The sequence below is a fragment of the Canis lupus genome, chromosome 15 (assembly GCF_011100685.1).
Source record: "Canis lupus familiaris isolate Mischka breed German Shepherd chromosome 15, alternate assembly UU_Cfam_GSD_1.0, whole genome shotgun sequence".
Taxonomy (NCBI): domain Eukaryota; kingdom Metazoa; phylum Chordata; class Mammalia; order Carnivora; family Canidae; genus Canis; species Canis lupus.
Genome location: NC_049236.1, coordinates 37,329,100 through 37,345,713, shown reverse-complemented (window position 1 = coordinate 37,345,713; position 16,614 = coordinate 37,329,100). Strand labels below are relative to the sequence as shown.

General features: G+C 41.8%; 2 long non-coding RNA genes across 3 annotated transcripts in view; one reads left to right on the top strand and one right to left on the bottom strand.

The window, feature by feature from the left end:
• Window positions 1-2,053: 2,053 nt before the first annotated feature.
• The window catches only part of LOC111090054, a 37,717-nt gene continuing 23,156 nt past the window's right edge, over window positions 2,054-16,614 (bottom strand). The window contains exons 3-4 of one of the 2 annotated variants that reach the window (XR_005370622.1): window positions 6,902-7,876; window positions 2,054-2,205 (exon numbers count right to left, since the gene is read on the bottom strand). This is a non-coding gene — a long non-coding RNA (uncharacterized LOC111090054). Of the gene's footprint in view, window positions 2,206-6,901; window positions 7,877-11,925; window positions 12,574-13,751; window positions 13,846-16,614 lie in introns of those variants that run through there. The other variant, XR_005370623.1, reaches the window with a different exon arrangement.
• On the top strand, window positions 7,981-10,673 carry LOC111090053. The gene is made up of 3 exons (XR_005370621.1): window positions 7,981-8,471; window positions 9,908-9,987; window positions 10,410-10,673. It is a non-coding gene; the product is annotated as an uncharacterized LOC111090053 (long non-coding RNA).

Sequence of the window (16,614 nt, the reverse complement as noted above, 5' to 3'; positions counted from 1 at the left end):
TCCACCAGAAGAAAGCAAAGGGTTCAGGAAGATGAGACATCTAGACTGAAAACTCAAAGTGGTGAGTGGCAAATCCCATGCAACCTCTTCAATACATCCTGCTCCTCTTAGGAGTTTACTGATGCAACTAAACTCCTAAACATGGATTTGAAAGGGACTGAGCAGCCTGAGAGAGGCACACAGCTCATGGAAGGCAACCTCATCTTTGTCTATAGGATGTGAGTTCTGTCTTTTCTGAGAGTCTGGAAAGAATGTGCCATCTTGGGTTGTGAAGAGACAGATTAATCTTTCTGCTAGCAAAACTAGTTTTTCAATCATCCAGTGGGCACTGATATCATATATTGACACACATGGAGGGAGCATTTTGGGGAAGATGAGATTGTTTTGTTTTGGCTCAAGGAAGAGGCTTTTATTATTGTTTTATGTTTGTGTGTGCGTAAGTCAGTGAGTGTGTGTGTGTGTGTGTGTGTACAGACACACGCACGTGCATTTGGGGTACCACCGAGAAGAAAGGAAGGACAGGTTGGTAGGATATCTGAGGCACATCAGCTGAAGGGTGCACTTTTAAGTCTTTCTCTTAGGAGGTATAATCAGGTCTAGAAGCTGAAGAGCAGGGCTTCTGAAGGATTGCAAAACTAGAGGCATAAACAATGCTGTTCTCAGGTCATGAAAGATGAGCATACTTTTCTAATCAAATCTCCAAGGGAAAGGACTCCAGCGATTAGGAAGTGTGGGTGCATAATGGTCTCACATATTCAACAGGCTTGTAGTAAGGACCTACTGTGTGCTATACCAACCGGGAAAAAACCCCTAGCTGGGATTGCCATTAGGTTTCCAAAAATGCTCGACTTAGGGAATTTCCAAGGTCTGGATCCAGGATGAGATATAGTTCCTGCCCCTCATTTCTAATCACATAGAAGACACTAACAACAGCCATGAATTTTTCTATATAAAAGGGCATATCCATCAACAATATGTGGAGGTATTAGAGTTACATTGATCAGTACAACCCATTATGATTACTTTAAACAAGTGAGCAAAGGGGGCAAGGAAGATAGAGGGGGTGAATAAGCATAACCTCAATGTCAGCAGAGCTCCCTGCCTTTGCAATTACAATAAAGTTATAATAATAATAATAATGATAATAATAATAATAATAAATAAACAAATCCTTCCTATACACTCACAATAATGGTCCCTGCTCTAAGTCCTTTGCGTGCCTTAATTCACTGAATGCTCGCAACGTCCTTTTGAATAAGGATCCTGAAGCACCTACATTATAAACACCACTATACAGACAAGGGCACTTTAACACAGAGTTAACACAAGTTATGTAACATGTCTAAGGCCAAACAACTAGTAAAGGAGGAGTTGGGGTTTGAACCAATTGCAAACAGAACTGGGTTAAATCATATTCCATGTGTGATGGGAGAGTCTCATCCCTATTCATCTCCTCAAGAATTTTAGAGACAGGGTGACGTCTTATCACCTCTGTTTTCTTCATCACCTCTGTTCCAATCTGATGCTTTTGCTGAATTATTGCAGTACGTGGATTGTTTTTACCTTCCTCCACATAACGTCTTGTTCTCTACTATTGATTTGATACATAACCCCTTTTTCTTAATTTTCACTGTATATATGTATATCCATATATATTCATTCATTCATATATATTCACAGAAGATATACATACAAAGATATATACGCATATATATGTGCGTATCTATATATGCACATAAGACCATCATATGAGTCAAAGAATTGATTGACTAGACAGTTTTTAAGGAATTATGAAACAAAAGTTAGATCTATGACCAGAATCAGCATTTTAATGCCATTAGCTTGAGATTAGGAATCATAGACACAAAATGGCATTCCCAAAAAGCTAATATACATGTGTTATGTTTGGTTAGCATCACTTTTCAAAATGGCAATTTGAATACCTTCTTGAGAAGGCAAGCACCTTCCAACTTACCCACCCTAGGCCTTACCTCTCCCTGCTGCTTCAGGCAGGTCAGCTTTATTTGCTTGCATCACCACTCTGAACCAGGAAAGCACTTCCATGAGCCATCCTAATAACAGCTTCTCTGCATTAAGCAAGTATAATTCTTGGGTTGTCAGCTTTTAGCTTCTGGAGTTGAAAACCAGAAGGCAGAATGTAGGATATGTGGGATGGAGAGTCCAGTATACATTTCATCCATATTTCTAGAGGGCGGGGGGAAGATCGCTGTTACATAATGTTTATTATTTCATTATTGATCATTTGTTAGCAAGAGTAGAAAAAAAATCTATCTCCAAATAAATTTGCAGAATCTTAAAAAACCATAATCCGTTCTTCTCATAAAACAAAACAGTAGGGAGGCCTGGGTGGCTCAGCAGTTTAACACCTGCCTTTGGCCCAGGGTGTGATCCTGGAGTCCCAGGATTGAGTCCCACATTGGGCTCCCTGCATGGAGCCTGCTTCTCCCTCTGCCTGTGTCTCTGCCTCTCTCTCTCTCTCTGTGTGTCTCTCATGAATAAATAAATAAAATCTTTTAAAAAATTAAAACAAAACAGTATACAATTTGGTCTATGCTTCCTGACTAGGGACAGAGGCCAAAAATTTGTACAGGTAAAAGCCAGACTCCTGGAAAGAGAAAACTGGGAAAAGAAAGGGTTGTTAGAACTTCAAAGTAACTGAAACCTTCAGATGATACCAACCAGTCAATTTAAATAAGGTCATTTGAGGTGGGCTGGCACAACTTCTCCAGTGTTTCTGAAAGCCTTAAAGGTAGCAGTGGCTCTCATTCAATCACTCATTCATTCATTCAAAACTATGTGTCGGGGTCCACCCTGAGTCACGCACTACTCTAGGTCCTTGGATGTGACGATAGGAGGAAACAAAGCAGACCAAACTCCTCCATCTGGGAGGGAAGGCCAGGCCCCAAGCAAACATATGGTTTATACAGTAGTTTCAGAAAGGTGACTAAGCCCTCTAAAGCGAAACAAACAAAAAGCAAACACTTAAAAAGCAAAGAAACAGGGGCCTAGGGAGGCCAGAGCCACCGAGGAGCTTCCTGGAGGTTCTGAGAGAGTCAGAGAGCTCACATTAGAGAGAAACACTCAGAAGGCAAGATGCAGCTTCCTGTTCCTAAAATGACCATCACTCCCACGTTCTCCCAGGTGCCTCAGCCTTCCTTTATCCCTATTCTCCTCGTCTGTTCCCTTCCACACACCCCCATTCCGATTTATTATATCTTCAAATGAGTTTCGTCCACTTTTGTTTCCCCTCTTCCCCCAACCTAGGGGCTCCAGATCTCACCCCACACCCCTCTTGTATTTACCAAGGCATTTTTTCCTTACCCAGCTAAGAAATGTTTAGCAGATCACCAAACCATCCTGAACCTACAATTTCATCTCTATTTTCTGCGCATTGTTCCTCTTTTCTACTTGGTTCGGAAATGTCTGTGCGGAACCATTGTGTTCCATCCGGAAAGCAAACTGGAATAAGGCCATTACTTTGTATGATATTATTTGCAGTGACTTTTTCCCACTTAAGCGGCAAGAACTTTGCTTAATGATTTTTTATTCGAAATATGAGAAAGCTTTTCACATTCCTTTTTTCGCTAAGGATATAATATGTATTCTAGGACAAGATAAATGTGCAGTTATCTGAGGGGGGAGAAATGACTTTTCTTTGACAAAAAATATCATTTAATTTTAGGAAGAACTATTAGCCAATAGAACCACTCAGTTAAGAGTTGCAACAAGTAATTTCAGTTGTGGGTGCTAAAGATAATGAACCACTTCTCTTTCGCTTATCACTGGAAATGGCCAAATCATTATGGATCTCAGTAGTAACTAATGGTCTAAGACAACAGGGTTGAGCAAATGACTATTTTATAGCTCAGTGACTCTTCGAATGCAGGCTAGACCATTCAGGTATTTAAGTGTTATCCACGGCCTCTTAAATTGAACAAATGAGTCTATAATAATTAAAATACTATAAATACCAGTGACACAGTTCCTGAGTTTTCAAAGAGATTCTCTATTCCTAAGGGAGCAAAATGAGGTGTTGCCTTGTTAGGGATGCACTGTTTATACCTAGAAGCATCCTGACAAGCTGGCGAAGAGGCTCATTTGTGTACCCGTGGTCCCTCAGCAGCCCCCCCCCTCTTTCCCCGGAAGTTTCCACGAAGGGGGCACTGAAAGGTGACAGCAGCTGAGCTCACTTCACTCTTTCTAGGGTTTTGCATCTCAATGAGCAGCCCTCTCACTTCTGAGTCAGGCTTCACCAACATGTCACTCTCTACAAGATCCCAACGCATCAGGGCAATAAAAAGTAGTTTCTATTTTTTAAATGATTGGAGACACCCTATGCAGAAGGTCTTCCATCTCCTCACCTTTGGGTAGATATCCCATTTTCACAAGAGAAAATGTTGTTACAGTCTCTTCTGGAGAGAGGAAGTTCAAATGAAGTTACCTTGATATATAACTATATTAACACTGGGCACAAACAATGATTCAGGGGAACTTTCTATTGCTTTCAAAACACTTAAAGAACAAGAACTATATTATTAATTATAGCTCTGAAATATTTTGTTGACCTTCTGCTAAAGGCATACAAGAACACTGAACCAAGGTCTAACAAAATGGCACTGAGAGGAGGTCAGGTAGTGAGGTCAGGTACTACCTTGTTGAAGTTTAATTAGTTGTACCTCTGGGGTCCTGGAGAAACTACCTGAGTAACCATAATAAATTGGCTTCCACGAAATAGGGAAAACATACCCTTACAGGGACATTTTCAAGAAGATATGACCTAAAAAAAAAAAATGTGGTTGATATTTTTTGATTGACTGTTTGGGGAATGCTGTTTCCTAACAGATAGGATTCATGTCTTTTTTCATTAATTCTGGAGTATATCTAGCCCAGGGCACTTACCAGATAAAGGTTCAAGCCATTCATAGAATCACGGACTGAAGGAAGCTCAAGAGGCCACAGCCAATAGTTCCCTGACTATAGGAAGCACCCAACTCAAAAAATTATATTTTTTAAAAGGTAAATTCTTATCTTTTCTCAGAAAAAAAATAAAAAATAAGACATTCCAAACATTTTCTTAAAGGCAAGAAGGTCTTCCTAATATTTCACTACAATCCCTTTTAACCTGTCAAGTGTAGAAGCAGAGAACAGCTGCTTAAAATCATTCTCATAGCTTCGTTACTTCGTTCTGTGAAGATGGTGATTAAGATCTTTCTGTCCCCAGGGTTCTTAGCCTGGGGACAGAAACCTAGTTCTTTAATGTTCTTTCACAAGACTGGTCCCCAAACCACTAATAACATCTTATTTATTTATTTTTATAATAAATTTATTTTTTATTGGTGTTCAATTTACCAACATACAGAATAACACCCAGTGCTCATCCCGTCAAGTGCCCCCCTCAGTGCCCGTCACCCATTCACCCTCACCCTCCGCCCTCCTCCCCTTCCACCACCCCTAGTTCGTTTCCCAGAGTTAGGAGTCTTTACGTTCTGTCTCCCTTTCTGATATTTCCCACACATTTCTTCTCCCTTCCCTTATATTCCCTTTCACTATTATTTATATTCCCCAAATGAATGAGAACATATAATGTTTGTCCTAATATTTTAAAATGGATCCCTTAGAGATCGCCAGGTTCTCCTCAGCAGACTCCCATTGTAAGACTCATGCTTCTGAAAGCAGTGGCTTTTAACAACCTTCTCTTCTTGTTCTATTTTTAAAATGATTGGAGACATCCTATGCAGAAGAAGGTCTTCCATCTCCTCACCTTTGGGTGGATATCCCATTTTCACAAGAGAAAATGTTGTTACAGTCTCTTCTGGAGAGAGGAGGTTCAAATGAAGCTACCTTGATACATAACTGTATTAACACTGGGCACAAATAATGATTCAGGGGAACTGAAGCAGAACCCTTTCTCCTCAAGAACCACTTTTCTTGTCCAGTATACTACAGGGTGATCAACTGGCCTGGTTTGCCAGGCTCCAAGGGTGGTCCTGAGATGTGGTTATGTACGGTGCTAAAGCCAGGAAAATCCCAAGAAAACCTGAATGAGTTCATCCTCCTAAAAATAAAGGCCAGCCTGTTCAGACTGGTGGGGGAGTGGTGGGATGCTTGGAGCCCTACGGTTCTCCCCAAAACTCTAGCCTCTGGAACCACTTTAACAGAGCTCCCAAGGCTCTGAGGAACTCATCCTGAAAATCAGGCTTTCCAAGAATATTTAGCATAGTGCTAAGTATAGAGTGGTTGGTTGCTCAGTAGCAGCAGCACTACTACCATTTTGGGCATGGTGATTCTTTGTTGTGGGGAGCTGTCCTGTAGGATATTTTGCAACATCCTTGGCCTCTATCTACTAGTACCCTCCCAACTGTGACAACCTAAAACATCTTTGGAGATCATCAAATACCTCCCAACCCCACCCTATTGAAAACCACTCGTATTGGGATAATCCTCTCATCCTGTCAAGCTGTAACCCACTAGGTAGGTCATAAAAATCAATGTAGTGGTTCATGCTAGCATTAAAACAATGGGTAAAGGGTAGGATAGGATAGAATAGGATAGCCTAGAATGGAATAGAGTGTAGAATCTCCCATGTAGAAAGGGTATTATTTTGTGAAACATTTTTTTCAGATTTATATATATGTATATGTACATGCATGAGGTCACAATGTACGTTTTTACCACGAGTCACTCTCAAAAAAGTCTGAAGACTGCTCTGCTAGGATCTGCCCGTCCTATTTGCACATGTTCATGTTAGGACACATCCTTCTGCTCTTCCTTCACCCACCCATCCCATCTAGCCTCTGAAACTCAAGTTGCCAGTCTCTTACAAAATCAATCCCATCAGTGGCTTATATTTATGACGACTGAATTATCCCATATGAATTACCTGTGAAACCTCTCGCTGTTTGCATGTATCCACTTCTCCAAATGGTCAAGGTCACCTTGAACTTGATTTAAGTTCACAAAAGCAGGCGTCACTGACAGGTTTGATATGAACATATTTTATTCTACTGTTCAAGTCACTCCCTGTAATTGTGTCAGCTCTCAAAGAAATACTTGTGGGGTGCAGGCTGCTCCCACCTAGAAGCATGATTTGTTTATGTCCCCTCAGGTAAATACTACAGGTTCTCAAATCTGAGCCATTTCTCACTCTAGGCTTCATTTCACTCCTTCATTTCACTATTTGGGCCATACCATCCATGGCATTTTGCTTTAAATCAAGGCTGTCCGGCATGCAGCTGATGGTCTCAGATTATGCACAGACCACACCTCATGGATACAGCAATAATAAAACCAGGACCCGGGGGACCCTGGGACAGTGCCTAGTAAAGAAAATCACTGACGTTTTTGTCTTCCTGAAGCTGTGGGGACTGAGGGCCTCATAGATTTGTAGGCCTTACTCCGAGATCAGTTGGGCCATTAGAAAGAAATTATGGTGGGTTTGATTTTTAGTGGGAATAAACATTGCCAGTAGTCCATCGAAGATCATTTGTCTTGATCCTCCATTCACTTATGGTCAAGAAGTAAAAGTCAGCAAAACTGAAGGATTTGTGTTTTTGGAATGATGCTGAGCATAATCAGCCTGAGCTGATGTGATCTCAAGGCCAGGAAAGAGGAATTCTCAGGACCTCTTTGTCCACAATTGTTCAGATAACAGTGAGGGGATTCAGGGCCATTAGCAGTTGGCTATCACAGATGTAATGGGTTGAATCACGTCCCCCCAAAATTCACATGTTAAGGTCTGAATCATCCATTCTTCAGAAGGTGACTTCTTTTTTGGAGATTGGGTCTCCTTCTTTATAGAAGTAATCAAGTTAAAATGAAGTCATTAGGGTGGTCCCTAATTCAGTAGGACTGGCATCTGTAAAAAATTTGGAGACAGACATGGACAGATGTAAAGACTGGAGCTATGATGTCACAAAATAAAGAACTACAAGACACTGTGATTCAGACTTCTGGCCTCCAGAACTATGAGACAATAAGGTTGTTTAGGCCTCCCGGTCTGTAGTACTTCATTATAGCAGTCCTAGCAAAATAACAGAGCGGAGGATGGAACTACCACTTTCTCATCACAAGCACAAAAATATACACACCACACACACTATACACACGCACATACCACACACACATACCACAAGCACCACACACACATACACCGAACACACCACATTCACATATACAACCTGATACTTTCATTCCTATTATCTTTCTGTTCCATTTTGCTGATAAAAGATCTCTTTAAAACTACTTATCTTATGAAATAAGACATCATTCAAACCAACTCCCTTTCTCTCTTTCTCCAACTTTCCTTCTCTTTCTTATGAGGAAATGAGTAGAGAAAATTTAAAGTACACATCCTAGGCCCCATTTGCTAAAGCACTTTTGGGAGCACAATCAAGATTTTTCTGCTTCAGAGTCACAGTTTTTCCCAGAAGAACTTCTCAAACTATCATGAGGTAAGTCATGGAGGTCTGGTTAAAATGTTGAGTCTGACTGATTTAAGAGATCTAAAGCATGGCCTGAGATCCTGCATTTCTAACCAGCTCTCAAGTGAGGCCAATGCTACTGGACAGCAGACTGCATGCTGAGTGGCAGGGTTTATAGGAAAGCAATGTTTCCCAAATCTGGTCCATCATCAAAATTCATCTTGGACCTACTGAAATCTGAATTTCCAGAGAAGGGGCCCAGAGATTTTTTTTTTTTTTTTAAGAACAATCCCTAGATAATTAACATCATCATCAAGGTGTGGGAATTACTATTCCATATCCCACTGCTCTTTAGCTGGGTTTTCACACTATGGAACAAGGAGAAGGGAATGAAGTTCCAGGATTAAGCAGCCCAGACCCAGATATCATGGCAACAAGGCCTTGGGAGGATTCCTGAGCTAGCTGGGTGTGGGAGTTAATAACCGTTAACAGCAGGGTATCCCTGGGTGGCTCAGTAGTTTAGCTCCTGCCTTGGGCCCAGGGCGTGATCCTGGAGTTCCAGGATCGAGTCCCACATTGGGCTCCCTGCATGGAGCCTGCTTCTCCTCTGTCTGTGTCTCTGCTTCTCTGTGTGCGTGTGTCTTTCGTGAATAAACAAATAAAATCTTAAAAAAAAAATAACCATAACAGCAAAGTTGGGTAAATATTTAGAGCTGTGTTTTGGGAGAGGGTGGCAACAGACATGATTAAAGAAGGTAAAGGAGGAGGAGGAGATGTGGAGACACTAAATCCAACTAGAAATCTATCACGTCTCCCACACACTTTGAGTTTCCAGGGGTACAACTAAGACTAATAGCGTGAGATTTCCAATTAATGTTGGTAATGGAAGAACTCAAAGATGATAATACAATAAGCACACCAGGACAGGAGATGGCACAGATGTGGGCTTCCTAGGGTATGGGTGAATTTCTGTACCAACCTTGTCAATGTGACCACATCAACAATGGTTTGAATATCAGATCTAATGTCAGTTTCTGGATTAAGGATAAATAACGCAGCATTTGCCAGTGTGAAATTCTTAACTATACTTAAATCACCTACCCATAGAGCTGAGTTGTAGGAAGTTATGGTTTACGCCTGGGGTGCAGTTCAAAGTTAAGCACCTTGTGGATGCTTGCTAAGGACTTGTTGACTCTCTGATTGCACCCTGCCATGAATGCCTAGCTCCTCTGTATTTTCTATAATCTTGCCAGATGCACTGGAACCAGAGAAGCACCAGGGTGGGAGATTTCTCCCATCTCTCTTTCTCTGCAAAAACTCCCTGAGCTGCTTATAAATATGCTGATCAAAACCTGCATCAAAGAGAAAATGCATTTCCATATTCCCAGTTTCCTTTATGATCAGAGAATGGATCAAAGAGAAAACACATCTCCCCATTCCCGTTTTTCTTTTCATTCCTGATTTAGAGGTCAGACATGATTCACATGTGGGAATAGAACAAGCAAGGAGAAGTCCATTTAGGGGCAGAAGTCCATACGAGCTCAAGGTACAAGAATTTTCAAATTCTTTCCCCAGATGCACTTACACAGATAGAAAAATGTCTTAATTCTTTTACTTAATAGATTCCATTTTACTAAAAGACGATAATAACCATTTTTACAATTTGATACTTGAAAGAAAAAGGAAAAGTATTGTAAGCCTTAATATAGTACATGATGGTCTATTTAATTTTAGTCATAATGCCTAATTCAAAAATAGTATTTTAGGATTTCAATTGCACTTTAGATATAGCTAAAAGATGAAAATGAATTTGCTCCTTTTAATTGAAACTGTTCCAAGATCCATCTCAAAACTGACTCACTTCCTTGGTTGTTTAATTGATGATGACTAGGTTAAGTTTGAAAATTTTAATTGTTGACATTTCTCTCAATATTTTCCTGTCATTTCTTTTTTGCTTTAATTTTACAGACCCAGAAGTAGGAACCCATGCTGTGAACATGAGTAATTTTCTTAACAACTTAGTGTGAATTAAAGAAATTAAAGTATGCTGTCGTGTTTGTTTGAACAGCTTACCTAGGATTATAATATTAATGTCTCTGCTTTCTTTTGGTGAAGGTGCTATAGACCTGAAACAGTTTTGTTGCATATTTTAGAGACAGTGCCTATACAGAAAACAAATAAGCTATTTCACTTCATAGCTCCACTAGATAAAGAACTCGGTATACATTTCAATATACCCAACAATGTGATTCCAATAACAATGTATTGACTATAGTGAACTAAAATAAATACAATTTCTTAATATCTAAAAAGTAATTATTTATCTTGTTACAGGGATTGCTAAACATGCATTCCTAATTTGAAAAAGAAAGGAGGAAGGAAGGAAGGAGGGAAGATGGGAGGGTGGGAAGGAGAGAGGGAACAAGGGAGGGAGGGGAGACAGCAGGGAGGGAGGGAAAGCAGGAAGGAAGGAGGCAGGCAGGAGGGAGGCAGGAGGGAAAGAGGGAAGAGAGGGCAGACTGGCAGGAAGTCCTAAATTCTCTTTACTTTTAAATCTGCCAACTGTGTTGCTAAGGCCACACCACACCTTCCTGAAGATTAGCTTCTAGAAAATGAGGCCAACTGCATCAGATGGCATATGAGATCCTTGTCAGGTCTGCTGTTCCATGATTCTGTGTAAGAAAACCAGACTTGCAATGTGCATAAAGGTTACCTTATAGATATGTGGTGTTCCCTATTTTACTTTTGAAAGCCTGAACTTCTAGAGCTCTCCTACATTCCTCTGTGGTGTTAAAAAAAACTCTCTCCAACATTCATAGAAGACTTTTACCACTCTCACCATGGGCCCGGGGCAGAAATTTCCCCAGGTCTGCTGCGTTCGCAGTTCTTTTCACTTTAAAGGGAAGCCTCTTCCTTGAAGCCGCTTCCGAGTGGACCACGTGGAGGCCCAGCCCTGAAAGACCCCAGTGACTCCCGGGGAGCCTCCCTGCTTCCTGCCAGCGCCCCCCGGGCCTTGCCTTCCAGCGGCGCCGGGATCCTTCTGGTCTTTGAGCGCGAATTCTCTGCGTGCTCCTCGCAGTAGATCAATTTCTGGCCTAAATCCTTCCTTTCGTGTTTGTGCCGTCGCTTCACGGTCACGTTATCACTGCTCAGGAGGCTCCCTGAGAGCGCAGGCTTGCACGCACACACGCGCACACACGTGCATGCACGCACACAGACATCCTGGAGCTCTGTCACCGAAGTATGACTTCTATGCGGCTCCGGAATCTTAACTAACGCCCCCCAGGGGTCCAGCGTCCCGAACCACAGTGTCACGCGGCGGCCTAGCACCGGCCCGAGGAAGGCCGAGCACGCCGCGGGCACGCGGACCCTTCCCCCACAGCCTTCCCCGGGCCTTGACCTTGCACGCGCGGACTTGACCACGCGCGGCAGCCCCCCCCCCCCCGCGGGGCCTGCTCACCCCGCCTCCTGCGCGTGTCTTGCCGCGTCTTCCCTTCACGCGGCCGTCTGTCTGTTCCGCCTCGCCCTGTTCCTGCGCCCGAGCCGCCGAGAACCGCAGGTGCTCCGCCCGCCCGGACCGCGCCGCTGCCCAGGAGGCCCTTCCTCACGCCGGACTCCGGCGTCGTCCGCTCGTCCAAGGCCCACGCGTAACCTAGTCGCTTCTGGGGACTCTGCTGCGGCCTCTTCCAAGTCGCGATCACCTCCGACCCCTCCGTTCCTGCCGAGAGCCTTCGGGAGGACGATGGCTGTGACTGGGCCAGGGCCGGCTGCACGCCCGGCAGGGGCCGCCCGCGCGACAGCGGCACCGACTACTGGTCTCGTTTCTGCAGTTCGGGGCGAGGCAGCGCACGCAGAACAATTCTCGGCAGTGACAGAAATCAGGGGGGATGGGCTTCACTTTACACGCGGGGTTTAGAGAGCTCAGCGGTTGTGCCAGAGATCACCCAGGGTCTTGGTCTCTATGATGAACTTGCATACTTTCTCCTCTTCTATGCAGTGTTTTCGTTCATTCATTCATTCATTCATTCATCCAACAAATATCTATTGAGCTCCCACGATGTATCAGGTGTTGTTCTACCCACTGGAGAGACACCCGGACAGAAAACAGAGGATGGTCTTTGCTCCCAGGGAGCTTGCATTTTAGTGAGGGGAGGTGGTAAAAAAAAAAAAAAAAAAGATAAAGATAAAAAAGATAAAAAAAGGAAAAGGAAAATATGTAGCATTATTAGGTAGCATAAAACACGCTGGAGGAAAAAAGAGAAAGAAAGGGATGGATTGTAGACAGTGAGATTGGCTGATGTCACAATTTTAAACAGTGTGGCCAAAGTAGGCCTCACTGAAAAGGTGGCAGTCAAGTGTTGGAGGACATGAGCAAGCCAGTTATGTGGTTGTCTGGGGGCAACAGCACACCAGGGCCAGATCCAAGGCCCAGGGGTAGAAACAGTGAGTTGACCAGTGTGTGAGGTAAAAGAGGGAATGAGCAGAAGACAAAGTCAGAAGAGAGGGGTGGGCCACCAGTCATGAGGGCCTTGGCAACTGGGATCATTCTTTCCCTCCCTCAGAGTCATGGCTACCAGGGAATGCTGTGTGTGTGAATGTGTGTGTGTTACTGCATCATTAGAACTACGCACTTATGTCCATACAGGCCATTTCCCAACCAGATTATGAACTTCTTAAACACCCAGAACATTTCTCATATCTTGGGGGAACCTCTCTGAGATTCTGAAATACTATACCGAGGAGGGCACATCTGCCAAGACTCCCTACTTCTTAAACCCATGTGGTCTGTGACATTAATCCTTGCCCGCCACATAGAGACGTGGCTTCCGAATCCTGAAGAACTCATTATACTTCAAAGTGTTCCTTCATTATCTATTGCCATTTTTCTTTTTTCCCAGTTTCAAACACAGTAGTAATCATTCAGGACACCAAACACCACCAAAGCCTAACATTCTTCTCCATAGAAAATTTCTGGTGACGTTACGTCAACGACTATGTGCGTTGTATTATCAATAATCCACACCGACAAGGATGGCAACATTATAACTGTGAGATGTGATTTATAAAACCTACCACCAGAAATAAGAGAGAGCAATATCATGCGTCAGTTTTCAACAGCCATTAAGGCTATCACCATAGACTGTGGGACCGCATCGCATGAACTGCCAGCACACTGTGCCAGTGCAAACACAAAACTGAATGATTCTTGGATGCAAGCGTATCCAAGTCAGAAATTCTTAAGTGTAATCCAAGGAACACAGCTATTTGCTCACTTGTTTAATAAATATTTATCAGGATAGTACTACATACCAGAATTGGGAAGACAGCAGCAAGTAAAAACAGCTGATGCCATGATTGAGCTCTCATTGATCGAACTGTCATACAGGTGTCAACATGACAAGCGCTATAAACAAAAGGTACATGTGTTAGGAGAGCCTTTAGGAAGGGAATTTGATTAGTCAGGTGAAGACTTATCTGAGGAAGGAAGGCTGGAGCTGTAATCTGAAGGACAAATGGATAATTAACTAGGCCACATGAGAAGAAACCATATCCCAGAGACAGGGAACAGCCTGTGCAAAGGCCCTGTGTTAGGAGGAGCATGGCAAAGCCATAAAGACCACTGGTGATATCATCACATTCCTATCAGGCAAAATGGGTATAAAGACACTGAGAACAAAAGTACAGATGTTCCATGGGAGATCCAGAAAGTCGCTACTGGAGAGAGGGCTGATGAAATTAGGAGAAGAGCTGTCTTTTGACTACCATGTTTCCTCTATCACACTCCCAAGTTGTGCCTTCCATGTCTCCTACCCAAAAGGCTGGATTTTATTTAATGCTTGGACTGCTAGAGCATCTGCCTCATTCCTTCAGTGACTGATGCAATAAGTTTAAAGAAACGGGCAAACAAGATACATCTAAGGAAGTAAGTGAATTAAGATGGAGGAGAGAAAAGGTGGGAACTGAAAGGTCAATCCAATAACAGCAGATGAGAGCTCTAACAGAAAGATCTCCCTTCTAACGCTGTATGAATACCAAGATACTACAGCATCTATCGCACTCTTCAGAGTTGGCAAACTATGATTTCTCTTGAAAAGCATATAACCAGGTCTGTTCCTATGACTATTTCTTAGAGCTAAAATTAATGTTTTGAGGATAATGGCAGTGATTTTAGTCAAAAGGTCATACTGAAGGAGTTTGCTTATTCTTTTTCCATTTTTGGTGAGGAGCCTTTTCCAGTTTTGTTGAAAAAAAATTGACATACATCATTGTATGAGTTTAAGCTGTACAGCATGTGGCTTGATTTACATATATATAGTGAAATGGTTACCACAACAGGTCCCGTTAACATCCATCTTCTTGAAAAGATACAATCAAAAGAAAGAAAAAAAAAAAGGAAAAGTATTTTCTCCTTGGATGAGAAGTCATAGGACTTACTCTCTGAACAAACTTCCTATAGATCACACAGCAGTGTTGGCACAGTCTTCATACTGTACATTACATCCCTAGTATGTATTTACAACTGGAAGTTTGTATCTTTTGAGCAATTTCCTCCAATTTCCTCTCCCCCCACTCTCTTCCTCCAGTAACAAGAAGTGTGATCACCTTTCCGACACATTTGGGTTTTTTGTTGGTTGTTTTTTCTTTTTTAGATTCCACACATAAGTGAGATCATACAGCACTTGTCTTTCATTTTCTAACTTAATTCACTTACCAAAATGCCTTCAAGTTTCATTCATGTTATTGCAAATGGTAGGATTTCCTCATTTTTAATGGCTGAATAACATTCCATAGTGGTGTGTGTGTATGTGTGTGTATATATATATATTCATTTATTATATATATATATTTCTTCATTCATTCATTCATCAATGGACACTTAGGTTGTTTCCATGTCTTGGCTATTAGAAATAATTTTGCCATGAACATAATATTTTTTGAAGTTAATGTTTTCATTTCCTTTGGATATATTCCCACAAGTGGAATTGCTGGATCACATGGTAGTTTTATGTTTACTTTTTTTGAGGATCCTCCATATTGTTTTCCATGGTGGCTGCACCCAACGTGCAATCCTAGCAACAGTGCACAATGGTTCCCTTTCCTCTATGTCCATGACAGCATTAGTTATCTTTTGCCTTTTTGGAGATGGCCATTCTTATAGGTATAAGATGATAGCTGCTTGTTGTTATAATTTGTATTTTCCTAATGACAGTAATGTTGAGTATCTTTTCATGTACTTGTTGGCCTTTCATATATCTTCTTTGGAGAAATGTTTGTTCAGGTCCTTTGCCCAGTTATTTTGCTATTGAGTTGTAGAAGTTCTTTATATATTTTGGAAATGAACCCCTTATCAGATATATGGCTTGAAAATATTTTTTCCATTCCATAGATTGTCTTTTAACTTTGTGGATGGTTTCTTTTGCAGTGCAGAAGCTTTTCAGTTTGATGTAGTCCCACTTCCTTATTTTTTATTTTGCTGCTTATGCTTTAGGTGTCATGCCCCCAAAATCATTACCAAGACCCATGTCAAGGAGCTCTAGTCTTATGTGTTCTTTTAGGAGTTTCATGGTTTCAGGTCTTACACAGAAGTCTTTAATCCATATTGAGGTAATTTTTGTGAGTGGTGTAAGATATGGGTCCACGCTGGTTCTTCTACATGTAAATAAGCAATTATCCTAGCATCATTTATTGAAGAGACTGTGTTTTTTCCATTGAGTATTCTTGGTTCCTTTGCCAAATATTATTTGACCACACACACTTGGGTTTATTTCTGGTCTCATAATTCTGTTTCTTTGGTCTATTTTTCTCTGTGTGTGTGTGTGTGTATGTGTGTGTGTGTGTGTGTGTGTGTGTGTGTTTTATGCCAGTACATGCTGTTTTGATGACTACAGTTTATAGAATAGTTTGAAATCAGGAAGTGTGATCTCTTTTGCGTGGTTCTTCTTTCTCAGGACTTCTTTGGCTATTCAAGGTCTTTGTAGTTCCATATTCACTTAAGGAGTGATTTCCTTTTTTACTTCTATAAAAAAATGCCCTTGGAATCTTGATGGGGTTTGCACTGAATCTAGAGATGGCTTGTGGTAGCATTGACATTTTAACAATATTAATTCTTCCTATTTGTGAATATGCATCTTCTTTTCTTTCTTTCTTCAATGTCGTATAATTTTTAGAGTTA